The following is a 15256-nucleotide window of genomic DNA, read 5'->3' on the forward strand; positions in this document are numbered from 1 at the left end:
AACCTGACGAAGGGTTTTGTAACAGTTGTGAGCTCTCTCTTCTTTTGGCTCTGCTTTTTTTTTCGGTGTGAGTGCGAGTGTGAATGTGTGTGGGGTGTGTGTGTATGTGTGGTGTGAGTGTGCCTGGCGTGGTATATGTGTATGGCTTGTGCTAGCTATACGCATTTTAGGATGATGTGTATGTATGTATCTATGCGCGCGCGCGCTCTCGCTGGTGGGTGCTATGCGCCTGTGCCTTTTGGATGTTGTTGTTTATCCGCCTTTACCGGCAAGTCTTTTGCAAAAGCAAAACTCACTGTCTTTGCTTTTGCACCAACAGCCACCCTAGCGCCCCCCCTCCCCCGCAGGCTGCACGTGTGTACGCAAACCTTTCTGCACATATAGCTTCTTCCCCCAACTCCAGTTCCTACACGGCTGGACAATCATTGCCCGTAGAGAGCCCTAGTGGCTGCACAATTGGGGTGTGGGGGGGGAGCGGCGTAGCGGTTTGCAGACAGCCGTCTCCTGAGCATGGCTGATCTGCCCTCTGCACACATCCACGAGCACGCACATTCTATTCTTTTGGGTGGTTTGCTGCAGGGTTTGGGGGGGGGTCCCTAGTCCCTCTCGAGTGGGGAAACGGACAGGGCTTGAAAGGGCCTTTTAGGAGCCTACTAACCTTGTGAGTCGGGACTAGCTGACCTTCTGAGTGGGGGGGGGGGCATAGAGAATTGGGGAGTGGACAGCCCGGAGCTTAGAATTTCTTCTCGATCTACTCAGGACAATAAGATCCTTCTAGGAGTTTTGGAGGGGTTGGACATGACCTGTCAGAGAAGAGGACCGGAAAGCACAGATAAACCAAGCTGAAGCCCCAAGGAACATTCTGGGTTCACCAACTAAATTCTCTAAACGGGTTCCCTCAATAGTCCCTGTCCTAACTACCCCCCTCCGGCCCCTGTGAGACTATTTTCTCCTCAAAGGACAGAGTCGGACTAAACGAATCGTGAGCTTCCCACGCCATCTGACTTCCTGGGATCCTGCATCACAGTCTTACGAGTGACCACTCAGTAATAGTAGGGGCTGCTTGGGCAGCAGCTGCCACAGTCCCCCACTTCTGCAAAGAGGGGTGGATTATTGTTTGGACTCAATTTTGAGAGAGGTCTGTGGTCAAGAAGGCAAAAGGGAAGATATCCCTGACAAAAATTGGCACGTGTGTTCAGAGTGTGCAACTGGAGGCAATCTGAGAATTCCCACTCCACACACTCCTTTCCACCCTTCCGACACTCCTTTCCACCCTTCCGACACTCCTTTCCACCCTCCCGATCTCCCCTGCCCTCCCCCACCTTCCCAATCTCCTGCATTCACAGTCTTGTGATCTCCGAAACTTTGGGCCTGGTGTCCTTTCCTATTGCCTGCTCTTCTCCTCCCCCACTCTCATGTCCTTTGGAGCCCTGTGCCAACTTGGGGGGGAGGCAAGGAAAGCTGGAGACCCAAATTGTACTTTCATGGGTCCCCAAAAAGTTATAGGTGCATATTAGCAACTGGTTAGGAGGGGTTTTCCTCCTGGGATCCAAGGTCTCCAAATGGACAATGACTCCAAATGACCCAGTGGTTTCTACCCCACAAGGAGAGAAAGGGGCGCACATATACCAAAGGGGGTAATACACATTTACATTACAATGAATGATTATACTAATTTCAAGGCAATTGATTCTGAGGTCTGAGAAGCAACCTGGTGGAGATTTCCAGTGGTCTGGGGGGAGGATGGTTTGGGAGGGGTGGGGTAGGTAATCACGAAAAATATGTTTGAGGAGGCCAGTTCTGAGCTGACTAAGGTATTTTAAAATCTTATTTTTATTGATTAATCTTATTGATTTTATTATTTAACATTTTATTTTATTATCACATCACTTTCACTTCCAAATATATCCCTCCACTACCCAATACCTTTCAAAAGCGGTTCAGCAAAAATCAAAGGGCAGCCATCATGCATGCAGGAATACACATCTACTGTCCCCTAATTCCGCAAAGAAGGGAGGATGGTCTGTAGTCAATTTTGAAGGAGGCTAGTAGCCAAGAAGGCAAAAGCGAAGATATTCCTGACAAAAAAAAAAATTGGCACATGTAGATGCCAGAAGCAGTGCAAGCAAGAGAAACATCGTCTACTTAATACAATGTATGTGCAAGGCTTTGCAGTTGGAGCAGATACAGAGAGAGACCAGGGCTGTGCTTTTGAGGAGTTTATAATCTGCCACATCGATTGGAATTCATTTCTGTATCCTAGAATCATAAGTCTAATGCTGAAAGGGAACTTAAAAATCATGTCTTCATTTTACACTTGAAGAAATCTCAGTCGTCGTGGCCTGTTCCTCTATTTCACCTGGCTAATCACAGGGATGGTCACATCTTTGATCTTGCCATCCACACATGATAAGTGATTCATTTTCATGGTCATGAAATCTGATGGTGTACTGCAGGAAGGAGCCAATAGGGAGATATTGAAGATCAGAGACAGAGACAGACATAAGAGAAAGGTAGACAGAGAGATCAATCTGATCACAACCCATTGTCAGTTGGACTTTTCCTATGTTTCTGTTCTCACCCTGACCTCCAAATCCTTTATCCATACCCTGGCTACATTTGCCCCCTCTCCCAATACTGACCCCTTGGTAAACCAGCTCAATACTGCACAATCCTCAACTGTCCAGTTCCTGAGTCCTGTGAAAGAGCCTTGCTAATACATCAACAATGAACATGACCACAATCTCCCTCCTCAGCAACTGCCCACAGGCTGCTATGTGCCAGGCACTGGGCTGAGGGCTAGGGATACAAAGAAAGGCAACAACAGTCTAATGGGAATGAAACCATCTGGCTACAAATAAGCTCTATGCACAGTAAATTGGAGATAGAGAGGGAATATAGAGGGAAGACTGAAGGTACTAGAATCAAGGGAGAATGGGTAAGTCTTCCTGTGGAAGGAATTTTAGCTGGGACTTGAAGGAAGCCAGGGAAGCCAGGAGGCAGAGATGAGGAGGGAGAGTGTTCCTGGCATGGGGGGCAGCCCAGGAAAAGGCCCAGAGTCTAGAGATGAAGTGTCTTGTTTGTGGAACAGCTAGGAGGCCAGTCTCATTGGATCAGAGAGTATGGGGAGATGTGGGGTGTAAGAAGACCGAAAAGGTAGGAGGGGACCAGATTGTAAAGCACTTTGAATGCCACACAGAGGATTTTATATTTGATCCTAGAGGTGATAGGAAGCCATGAAACAATACTGACGCTGTCCACTACAAACTTATTTTGTCTAACCTCAAATGGTCACTCACTGCAGCAAGACAATCCTACTATTCCCTAATTGATTCACTATTCCATTCACCACAATGTCTCTGTCTCTTCTCTCCTCAAGCCACCCATGCCACCTCTTTCCCCACCCTCAGCGGAAGACCTTGTCCCATACTTGGCTGAAAAAAATTAAGGTTATTCCCTTAGAGTTTCTTCTCCTGTTCTTAGGCTGTGTGCCTCTGACATCATTCCCCACTATCTCTTCCTTCACTCCAGTCTCTGATGAAGAATTGGCCCTTCTCAGCCAAGATAAACCCCTCTGAAAATATCCCTGATCCCATTTCTTCTCATTTTATAATACTTTTCTCTCTCTCTCTCTCTCTCTCTCTCTCTCTCTCTCTCTCTCTCTCTCTCTCTCTCTCTCTCTCTCTGCCTCTCTCTGTGTCTCTCTCTTTCTCTCTGTGTCTCTCTGTCTATCTCTGCCTCTCTTTCTCACTGTCTGTGTCTCTCATCTTCAATATCTCCCTACTGGCTCCTTCCTGCAGTATACAAACATACACCTTCTTATACTTAAAAATAAAATAAAATAAAGCCCCCAACTTGATCCAGCCATCCCTATTAGTTCTCCCCCTTCTCAGCTAAACTCCTTGAAAAAGCTATTGCCTTGCCCTCTTCTAAATCCTCTCTCTAAATTTGCTTCTAAACCCTCTTCAGTCTGGCTTCCCATCTCATTATTCAACAGAAACTGCTCTTTCCAAAGTTACCAATAACCTCTTACTTGTCAACTCTAATTGCCTTTTCTCTGTCCTCATCCTCTGACACTGCTGATCACCTACCTCTTCCTGGATCCTCTCTCTCTTCATTCTGACTAATTTTTCTCAGTCTCCTTTTCAGGATCTTCATCCAAGTCACTCCCACTAACCATGGGTATCCCCCAAGGCTCTGTCCTGAGCCCTCTCTTCTTCTCCCTTTATATTATCTCACCTGATAATCTATCACCTCCCATGGATGCAATCATCATCTCTATGCAGATGAACTCTTGTGTGAGTGTTGTGTGTGTTGATTTACTTTTTAAAAAAAAATGTATATCTTTAGTGCAGCAGATAAGTAAGGATTCATCCCATCCTGGGCTGTTTTGTTTTGTTTGTTTCTAAACTGAATTCTAACCTATGGGAAGAGGGCTGGAGAGCAGAGGGAGATGTTCAGCAATAATCTGTTCCCCTAGAATCGAGCTCTAGATTATCAGTGCTAATGAAGGGGCAATACAGGCAGCCACTAATTTACAAATGATTGGTCTTATGTGGTAAGTGGCTGTTGGGAATTTAGGAAGCTGATTAATTCTCCAGATCTCAACATCTATAGAGGGCCTAGTAGTCACTTCTTAGATGTTCTAAAACTAGGAAACAAAGGGCAGTTCTCATAGATCCAGACTCTAATTCATCTTTATGGGGGTCATCTTTAAGTCTAATGTTCAGTTGAAAAGGTTTTATACAAAATCAGTGCAGCTAGAATTAAAAGACAAACAGTGGAGTAGGGAAAAAAAATCTATGTGGTAAATTTCTCTGATAAATGCCTGATATATAAGATATGTATATTAAATATATGTTATACTTAATATATTATGTAGGGCATTATATATGGAACATATGTGGAATTATACACACACACACACATCTTCATGGCAAATTTCTTTGATAAATGCCTGATATTCAAGATAGATATATATGTTATATATTATACAGCATCTGTGGCATTGACATAGATATGGATTATATACATATATATTTGCAGCAAATTTCTCTGATCACTGTCTGCTATCCAACACACACACATCTATCTTTATGGTAAATTTCTCTGATAAATATCTGGTATGTAATATATAATATATTTTCTATATAATATGTGTAATGCAGTATATAACATATTATTTGTAATATTATATGTGGACTTATGTATATGTGGAATTGATACAAATATATAAAAACAAGAGCCATTCCCCAATAATTAGTCAGAGTATGAAGGGGCCATTTTCAAAAAAAGAAACGCAAACTTTCAAGAATCATGTAAAAAAATGTTCCAAATCCCTAATTATAGGACAAATGCAAACAAAATCCAGCATTCAAGAATGTGGCAATCATTGTAATCCCAAACACTAGCTAATCCCAAAGTCATTTCCCTTTGGCTTTTGGAATGCTTTGCCTGATATTGTTTTTAACAGCATGTTTATCATTTTAATTAATCTTTATGCTGAAGATTTTTAAAAATTAGTTTGCATTCCCACAGCAGCTGTGGCTTTGTAAATATTCTCAAGTCATTGTCCTTTGTCTATGCTGCCTATCACCACTGAGGCCCTGACTCTCTTTACTCTCTTTAATCTGTTCAGTCTTCAAAAGTAATTAGTGTGCACACTCTTTAGAGGTTTTCAGGGTTTGCAAAACATTTTACAAAAATTATCTTATCTGATTCTCACAACAACCCTAGGAGGTCTATGCTATTATTATCCTTGTTTTATAGATGAGGAAAGAAGCTGAAAAAAGGTCAAGTGCCTTGCACAAGGTCACACAACTAGTAAGTATCTGAGGGTGGATTTGAACTCAGGTCTTCCTGACCACAAATCCACTACTCCATCCACTAGACCACTCAGCTGCCTTTACCTAAGTTGAAAGCCCCTACACCATGATCCCTATTTTTTTTTCACCTTCCTCCCTCCACTCCAAGTACACAAATCCACCCTCAGGGTCCCATGGTCTTTCAGGGTTTGCAAAACGTTTTACAAAATTTATCTTATCTAGACCACTCAGCTGCCTTTACCTAAGTTGAAAGCCCCTACACCATGGTCCCTATTTTTTTTTTCACCTTCCTCCCTCCACTCCAAGTACACAAAATGTTTAAGGCAGCAATTGTTAACTGACTGATGGGGTGGGAATATGTTGGGTGGCAGGAGGAAGCTGAACTGAGATTAGCCATTGGCCATGGATAATTTACAAAGTGAGTAAGAAGCATGTAGAAAATTAGCTAAGTGCTTACATGAATAAAATACAGAAAGAGCAGATCAATGAATTGGGCATGCAATTAAACTAGAAAAAAAATTAAATCCCCAATTAAACACAAAATTGGAAATCCTGAAAATCAAGGAGAGATTAATAAAATTGAAAATAAGGAAATCATTGAACTAATCAGTAAAGCTAGCAGCTGGTTTTATTAAACAATTTATTTATTAATTTTTAGTTTTCAACATTCACTTCCATAAGATTGAGTTTCATTTTTCTTCCCCCCCCTCCTCTCCCTTCCCCAAGACAGTGTGCAATCTGATATAGGCTCTACTTATACATTCATATTAAGCATATTTTTACATTAGTCATGATGTAAAGAAGAATTAGAATAGGAGCTGGTTTTAGGGAAAAAATAAAATAGACAAACCATTAGTCAATTTGATTAAAAAAAAAAAAAGAAAACCAAAATATCCAGTATCAAAAATTAAAGGGGTGAATGCACCACCAATGAAGATGAAATTAAAGCAATTAATTAATTAATTAAGGAATTCTTTTCCCAATTATATGCCAATAAATCTGACCATCTAAATTAAATGGATGAATATTTATAAAAATATAAATTGCTCAGATTAATATAACAGGAAATAGAATACTTAAATAACTCTTTCCTAGACAAAGAAATTGAATGAGCCATCAATGAAAAAATTAGGAAATTAGTAAAAAAATTACCATGACCAGATGGATTCACAAATGAATTCTACCAAACACTTAAAGAACAATTAATTCCAATACTACATAAAGTATTTGGAAAAATAAGCAAAGAAGGAGTCCTACCAAATTCCTTTTATGACACAAATATGGTGCTGATCCCTAAATCAGAGAGAGCAAAAACAGAGAAAGAAAACTATAGATCAATTTACCTTGTGAATATTGATGCAAAATTTTTAAATAAAATACCAGCAAAGAGATTACAGCAATATATCACAAAGATCATAGGCTATGACTAGGTGGGATTTCTACCAGGAATGCAGGGCTGGTTCAATATTAGGAAAACTATTAGCATAATTGACCATATCAATAACAAAACCAACAGAAATCATGCGATTATCTCAATTATGTAAAGGGGCTAAGCTAGAAACCTTCCCAGTAAGATCAGGAGTGAAGCAATGATGCCCATTATCATCACTATTATTCAATATTGTTCTAGAAATGCTAGCTATAGCAACAAGACAAGAAAAAGAAATTGAAGGAATAAAAATATGCAATGAAGAAACAAAACTCTCACTCTTTGCAGATGACATGATGGCATACCCAGAGAATCCTGGAGAATCAACCAAAAAACTAGTTGAAATAATTAACAATTTCAGGAAAGTTGCAGGATATAAAATCAACTCATATAAATCAGTATTTCTAATTACTACCAATGAAGTCCAGCAGAAAGAGATAAAGAAATTCCATTTAAAATAACTATAGACAATATAAAATACTTGGGGATCTATCTGCCTACCAAGACAAACCCAGAAACTATATGAACATAATTACAAAACACTTTTCACACAAATAATGACAGAGATAACAATTGAAGAAATAAATATTAATTACTCATGAGTAGGCCAGGCCAATATAATAAAAATGACAATTTTACCTAAGTTAATTTCCTTATTCAGTGCCATACCAATCAAGCCACCAAAGAACATTTTATATAGCTAGAAAAAAATAATTAAAAATTCATCTGGGAGAACAAAAGGTCAAGAATATCAAGCGAATCAATGAAAAAAAAAATGTGAAGGAAGGCAGCCTAATAGTACCAGATGTCAAACTGTATTGCAAAGAGGTAATCATCAAAACATTTTGATGTATTGTTGTTCAATTGTGTCTGGCTCTTTGTGACCCCATTTGGGGTTTTCTTGGCAGAGATGGTAAAGTGGTTTGCCATTTTCTTTTCCAGCTCATTTTACAGATGAGGAAGCTGAGGCAAACAGGGTTAAGGGACTTGCCCAGGGTCACACAGCTAGTAACTGTTTGAGGCGATTTGAACTCAGGAAGATGAGTCTTCCTGGCTCCAAGACAGGCATTCTATCCACTGCAGAGCCACCTGTCTACCCAAATAATCTGGTACTAGTTATGATGGCGTGGCATGACCTGGACCCCCAAGAGCTCTAAGACCATGTCTCTGAAAGTAACCCCAGCCCCACCCCTTCCACCCTGGGGAGAAAATTTTCCCTTGTTGCAGGCCTGAATCTGTAATTCCCTTATCAGAGCAGACACAAGGATACTGACCCAAGGACTCTTACCTCCACCAGATCTCCAAGGTTTATACCTCTGACAACTCCCTCGGTGTCTGGTGTACTCCCTACACTTTCCCATCCATAGCTCCCAAGGACACCTGGACCCTTAGATCACCTAATTAGCATCCCTGGCATTCCTTTCCCATGACCCTTTTCTATATAAGCTTTAGATTCACCCCCATTAGGGTGCAAGTTCCCCAAAGGGGCTTCACCTACTTCTATTGGTGTTACAATAAACTGTCTCTTGACTCACAGATGGCTTGAGTGTGTGAATTCATTCCAGGCGACTCTGCCTTGGCATTCTCAGGGTCCCAGAACCTCTAAAACCTCTCCATTTAAGAAACAGAGTGGTGGATCAGTGGAATAAATTAGGAACACAATACATAGTAGTAAATGACTATTGTAACCTAGTGTTTGACAAACCCACAGATCTAAGCTTTTGTGGTAAGAACTCACTATTTGACAAAAAAAATTCTGGGAAAACTGCAAAGCAGTTTGGCATAAACTAGGTATAGACCAACATCTCACACTGTATACCAAGATATAGTCAAGGTAGGTACATGATTTAGAAAGAAAGGGTGATACCATAAGCAAATTAGAGGAGTGTGGAAAATTATACCTTTTAGATCTATGGTAAAGGGAAAAATTTATGACCAAACAAGAAATAGAGAGCATTAGTGGATATAAAATGGAAAATTTTGATTACATTAAATTAAAAAGGTTTTGCACAAACAATGCAGTCAAGATTAGAGAAAGCAGGAAACTGGGTGAAAAATTTATAGCAATTTTCTCTGATAAAGGCCTCATTTCTCAAATATATAGAAAACTGAGTCAGATGTGTAAGAATATAAGTTATTCCCCAATTGATAAATGGTCAAAGAATATGAACAGCTTTCAGATGAAATCAAAACTATCTGTAGCCATATGAAAAAATGGTCTAAGTCACTATTGATTAGAGAAATGCAAATTAAAACAACTCTAAGGTACCACCTCACAGCTATCAGATTGGCTAATGACAGAAAAGGAAAATGACAAATGTTGGAGGGGATGTGGAAAAATTGTAAGACTAATGTATTGTTGGTGGAGTTGTGAATTGATCCAACCATTCTGGAGAGCAATTTGGAACTATGCCCAAAGGGCTATAAAACTGTGCATACCCTTTGACTTAGCAATACCACTACTAGTTCTATATTCCAAAGAGATTTTTAAAAAGGAAAAAGATCTATATACAGTGTGCAAAAACACTTATAGCAGCTCTTTTTGTGGTGGCAAAGAATTGGAAATTGAGGGGATGCCCATCAACTGGGGAATGGCTGAATGAGCTGTGGTATATGAATGTAATGGAATGCTATTGTGCTACAAGAGATACCAAGCAGGCGGCTCTCAGAAAAACCTGGGAAGATTCATATGAATTGATACAAAGTGAGGTAAGCAGAACCAGGAAAACATTGTACATGGTAACAGCAATATTGTATTATAATATTGTAATGACTTAGCTATTCTGATCAATACAATAATCCAATACTCCAAAACAATTCTGAAGGATTTATGATGAAAAATGCTATCCACCTCCAGAGAAAGAACTGATGGAGTCTGAATGCAGATTGAAGCATTTTTTTTTCACTTTCCTCATTTTTCTTTCTTTTTTTTGTAACGTGGCTAATATGGAAATAGGTTTTGCATGATTTCACATGTATAATTGATATCACATTTCTTATCTCACAATGGGTGGGGGAGGAGTGGGAGTAAGGGAGAGAGTTCAGAATTCAAACTTTTTTTAAACATTGAAAATAAATAATTTTTAAAAAGAAAAGGAAGGGCTTGCTGACGTGTACATTAAGGGAACTGAATAACAGCTCCGAAGGATATGAAAACACAGTATTTAGAGGTAGGTTTGCCTCTGAGGACAGCCCTTCATTAGGGACGGAAGCATGGGTAAGATCACTTAACTGTTTTGTTCCACAGTTTTCCAATGTTCATTTGAGAGAGAAAAAAAATCACTTTACAGGTAATAAGGTTAATAAAGACTTTATTAACATTTGGAAATCCTCTTACAGACCCCTTGCTATCTATAATACAACTTTACAGCCAGAAGGGACCTTAGAATTCATGTTGTACACCCCCTTCTTTTCATAGAAGAGGAAACTGGAAGATCATAAGGTCACAGCTCTGTGAGGGGCAGCATGATGTATTAGATAAGGCATTATCTTTGGAGTTAGGAAGACCTGGATTGAAATCCTATGTCAGATACTTACTTTCCAGCTGTGTGATCTTGGGCAAATCACTTCATTACTCAAGGCTTAGTGTACTCATGTGCAAAATAAAGAGATTAGATAAGATGGCCTCTGAGCTCCATTCCACAGCTGGACTTTTCTATACCAACACTTGTATTATCTATCTCACAATATTTGTAAAGTGTGTGCATTTTTTTAAAATTTTAACATTTATGAAATGATATGTGCCAATCTGGAGGAAGTTTCTTGATGAAATCACAGGACCAAATAAATAATGCTTCCAATTTCATTTTATTATTTCATAGAGAGCTCCTTTTTGTTTGTTTTTAATAACATATTGAGGGAATACTCCCAATAATGGAATGATGGAGTCCAAGGGTATGTTTATTTTTGTAATTCTTAATGAATACCACCTAACCACTCCAAAAAACTTCAACAAGTTGGCAATTGCACCAGCAATGAATATCCCTATTTCTCCACAACCTTCTCACATTGTTTTGCTTATTTTCATTCTTTTTTGCCAATTTGATGGGCTTTAGTTGGAACTCAAAGTTGTTTTAATTTGCATATGTTTGCTTATAAGTGAGGATGAGCATTATTTTAAATGATGATTATTAATAACTTGTGTTTCTTCTTTTGAAAATTGTTCACACTCTTTGCTATTTGTCTTTTATGGGCTGGATATTACCTTTGTATATTTTAAACAGTTCATTTCATATTTTAGATGTCAAATATTTTATCTGTCATATTTACCATAAATATTTTCCCCAATCTGTTTTTGTTCTTTTCTCTTCCTTCCTTTGCTCCCTTTTTTCCTTCTTTCACTCCTTTTTTCCTTCTTTCACTCATTCTTTCCTTCTTTCTTCTCTTCCTCTTTTTCAAGAGATTTTTGTTCTACAGAAATTGTCTCAGTAGTAATAGTTGTTTTGTTGTTGTTTTGTTTTGATGAGGCAATGGGGGTTAAGTGACTTGCCCAGGATCACACAGCTAATGTCAAGTGTCTGAGGCCGGATTTGAACTCAGGTCCTCCTGACTCCAAAGCCTGAGCTCTACCTATTGCACCACCTAGCTGTCCCCCTCAATAGTAATAGTTGAGGTTGAGTGACTTACTCACAGCCCATTGATTTGCACCTCTTGAAGACACTCCTATAATACATTAGTTTCTAATGATCTATGTGCATCATATGCCATTCCTAGACTACAGGCATGTACTTTCCCCAAGTGCCAATGCAGGGCTGAATTCTCAGTCAACACAGATTAGGGAGGATGCTGAGCTCTGGATTCCTAATAGTGACCAATGATGGAAACATACCATCCGAAGGATGGTTCTTGGTGGCCACATCTCAGCAAGACAAGTCTGATCTGTTATCCCAAGCTTGAAGAATGGCATCTCCAGAGTGGCCTTGGAGTGGGATGGGGCCCAGGGTGAGGTTCAAGGTTGGGAAGGTGATTCAGTCCAGGCCACTTTTCCTCTCTCTTTGTGTGGGCTCCCTCATCTATTAAATAGCAAAGGCTGAAGTCATTGAGGTGCTAGGATTAGCCTCTTAGTGGTGGGAAAATGCAGCTATGCAATTGGTCCCAGTGTGATGCTGGGGAAAAGTCACAAGATTGATTCTTCCCCCCCCCCCATGTATACTAGCTACCCCCAGAACAGAAGTATTGGGGGCTAGGGAAGAAAAGGAGGTTGAGGCTTCAGGCTCTGACCTGGCCTGGCCTGCTTTCAGGGCCACTGAGATGCTTGCCACTCCCAGAGATATTTACCCTGAACTGGGTTAATCCCAAGTGGGCCCTCACTGCTGCACGATAAGAAAGACTTGCCATGGCACTCCTTATATTGACCCCTCCAAACTTCTCTTCTCAAGCCACCTAGATCACCTTTGGGTGCTATGGTTTATACTCACACTATTCTCTCCTTCCAAGAGGAGCAAAACATACTGTGCCCGAAAGGGAGTTGGCCAGAAGGAGAGACCTCCCTTACACTGAATGGATGAACTAAAACACACTTACAAGTACTTGCTATGTGTAAGAGAAGCACAAAGCACTATCTAATGCATTTTCTTTTTATTCTTATGTATTATTTTCACGTTAGTTAACAAGACCTTATATGAGTGCCTCCTGGCAGGTAGGTGGCACAGTGGATGGAGCGCTGGACCTGGCATCAGGAAGGCCTGAGTTTAAATCAGGCCTAGCTGTGTGACTCTGGGCAAATTACTTCACCTCTGTCTGCTTCAGTTTCCTCGATTGTAAATTCGAGATAATCACAGCACCTACCTCCTAGGGTTGTTTAATATTTCACAATATTTATTAATACTACTAATAATTATGTAATAATATTTGTAAAGCACTTAGCAAAGTGTCAGGCACATGGTAGGTGCTTAATAAATGCTTGATTCCTTCTCTTTTCCCTCCCTGGGTACAGCATGCAGGCCCCGGAGGAAGGGAAGAAGTCAGAAGGAGAGAAGGATCCCAGGACTTCAACTTGGATGAGGCCTTACAGATCATTTGGTTTTTTCACTTGCTAGTTGAAGAGACCAAGGGCCAGATTGGGGATGTGACTTGTGGAGTAGCCCAGGGGGGCCACTTTTAAAATTATATTACAAATGCACATAGTTTAGTGTCAAAAGCATTAGCCAACATTCACAATATCCTTTGAGCCTCTTAACAATATAAATCTGTTAGCTTCCTTATTTTACAGATGAGGAAACAGAGGCAGACAGCAGGTAAGTGACTTAACCTGAGTCACACAGCTAGTGTGTGTTAGAAGCTTGATCTGCATTTAAGTTTTCTGAGCTCTAAGCTCCACATTCTACCCACTGCCCCTTAGCCTACTCTCTCTGGAAATGTCACATGCTTTACAAGGACAGTCAAAAAATTCTAGAGGAAGAACACCTAGAACAAAATGTTTAAATGCAGCAGGGCCTAGAAATGCATTCTGGGTATAATAGCTGAAATGAGGTACTTTTGAATCACAAAAGACCCTCCCTCATTTGAGCCTTCCAATACTCCTATGAAGTAGGTAGTGTTAAGTATCAATACGCCCATTTTACAGATGTAGAAACTGAAGTTCAGAGGTGAAATTCCTCTGTAAAACGAGGGGATTGGACAAGATAACCTCTGAGTCCCTCTCCTCTTCTAGATCTACGATTTTATGATCCTGCTTGTAGGTTTTGGCAAGTCTCTTTCCCTGCCTCAGTTTCCTCCACTGTAATACAAGGAGAGTGAATTAGAAGGCCTCCAAACCAATGACTCAATCAAACAAGGAGATCAGGAAAGACTTTCTATAGGAAATAGGTAGCTCTTGAGCTGAGCCTTGAAAGAAGTTAGGGATGTTAAGAAGCAGGGGGGAAAGGCAAATGTTCCATGCCACAAAGTAGGGGTGCCAGAGAGGGAGACACAGATTACTCCACCTCTAGCAGCACTCAGGAGGAGTTCTCAAGAGTGCTGTGAGACGTCAGGGGTGTAAAGATTGTGTCAGGATGCTGTGATTTTGTAGATGTGAGAACTCTCTCTGCCAGGGCAGGTGCAAGCCATCAACAGCTTGTCTTATGGACTTGCCTAAGGTTTAAAGGAGCGATTGAAATTCAGGTCCTCCTGACGCCAACCAACCCCTTTGCACTACCCATTACCCCCATCTTCTCCAGCAAGGTAGCTTCTGCTACAGATGAAACCTGGAGAGCAAGATTATACCCATTTTACAGAAAAGGAAAACTAAGGCTGACAGACAGGAAGGCACTTGTCCAAGCTCACACAGCTAAAAATGTCTTTGAGCCCAGGCCTTCCTGCCTGTAAGTTTACTGGTCTTGCCACTGCCTCCAGATCTCCCCAGCTGACATTCCTTTAACATGGGGATGTTACTAAAAGGTTCTGGTCCAACACGTGATATACACCTACTGTGTGCAAAGCCCTGTGCTGAATGCCTGCCATTCAAAGATGGAACAAAGTAGTCGCTCCCAACCTGGCCCTTCCTCAACTCAACCTATCAGTCACCAACTCCAACCTTGACTGACGAGAAGACAGAGCACAAACTCTCAGGTACTGGTGGCCAGTTAGAAAAGGGTGTTTAAATCTGTAGACTTGAAATTGAACTCAACATTCCATTACATGAGTGTTATTAAGTAATCTATCTTTGGGAGATATAAAAAAACAAACAAACAAATAAAACCTATCCTCAAGAAGCTTATAATCTAGTAGGAGAGATGAGACAAATATAAAAAGAATCACAATACAAGACTGAGTGTGAATGTGTCTAAAAGGGATAGAATTTAATTCAGATGAAAAGATGTATACACACACACACACCCACACACACACATCCAAGAGCTTGTCCTCTGAGCTAAAGATACAACCAGTCTCTGTCCTCAAAGGACTACACAATAAATTGCCATGAGTATTCAAGGGAAGGAGGGATCACACCCAAACAGGACAATCAGAGAAGGCTCCATGAAACAGCATTTGATCTAGGCCTTGAAGGATGGGGTAGTATGTC

Source organism: Phascolarctos cinereus, unplaced genomic scaffold (assembly GCF_003287225.1).
Source record: "Phascolarctos cinereus isolate Bilbo 61053 unplaced genomic scaffold, phaCin_HiC Scaffold_8;HRSCAF=390, whole genome shotgun sequence".
Taxonomy (NCBI): domain Eukaryota; kingdom Metazoa; phylum Chordata; class Mammalia; order Diprotodontia; family Phascolarctidae; genus Phascolarctos; species Phascolarctos cinereus.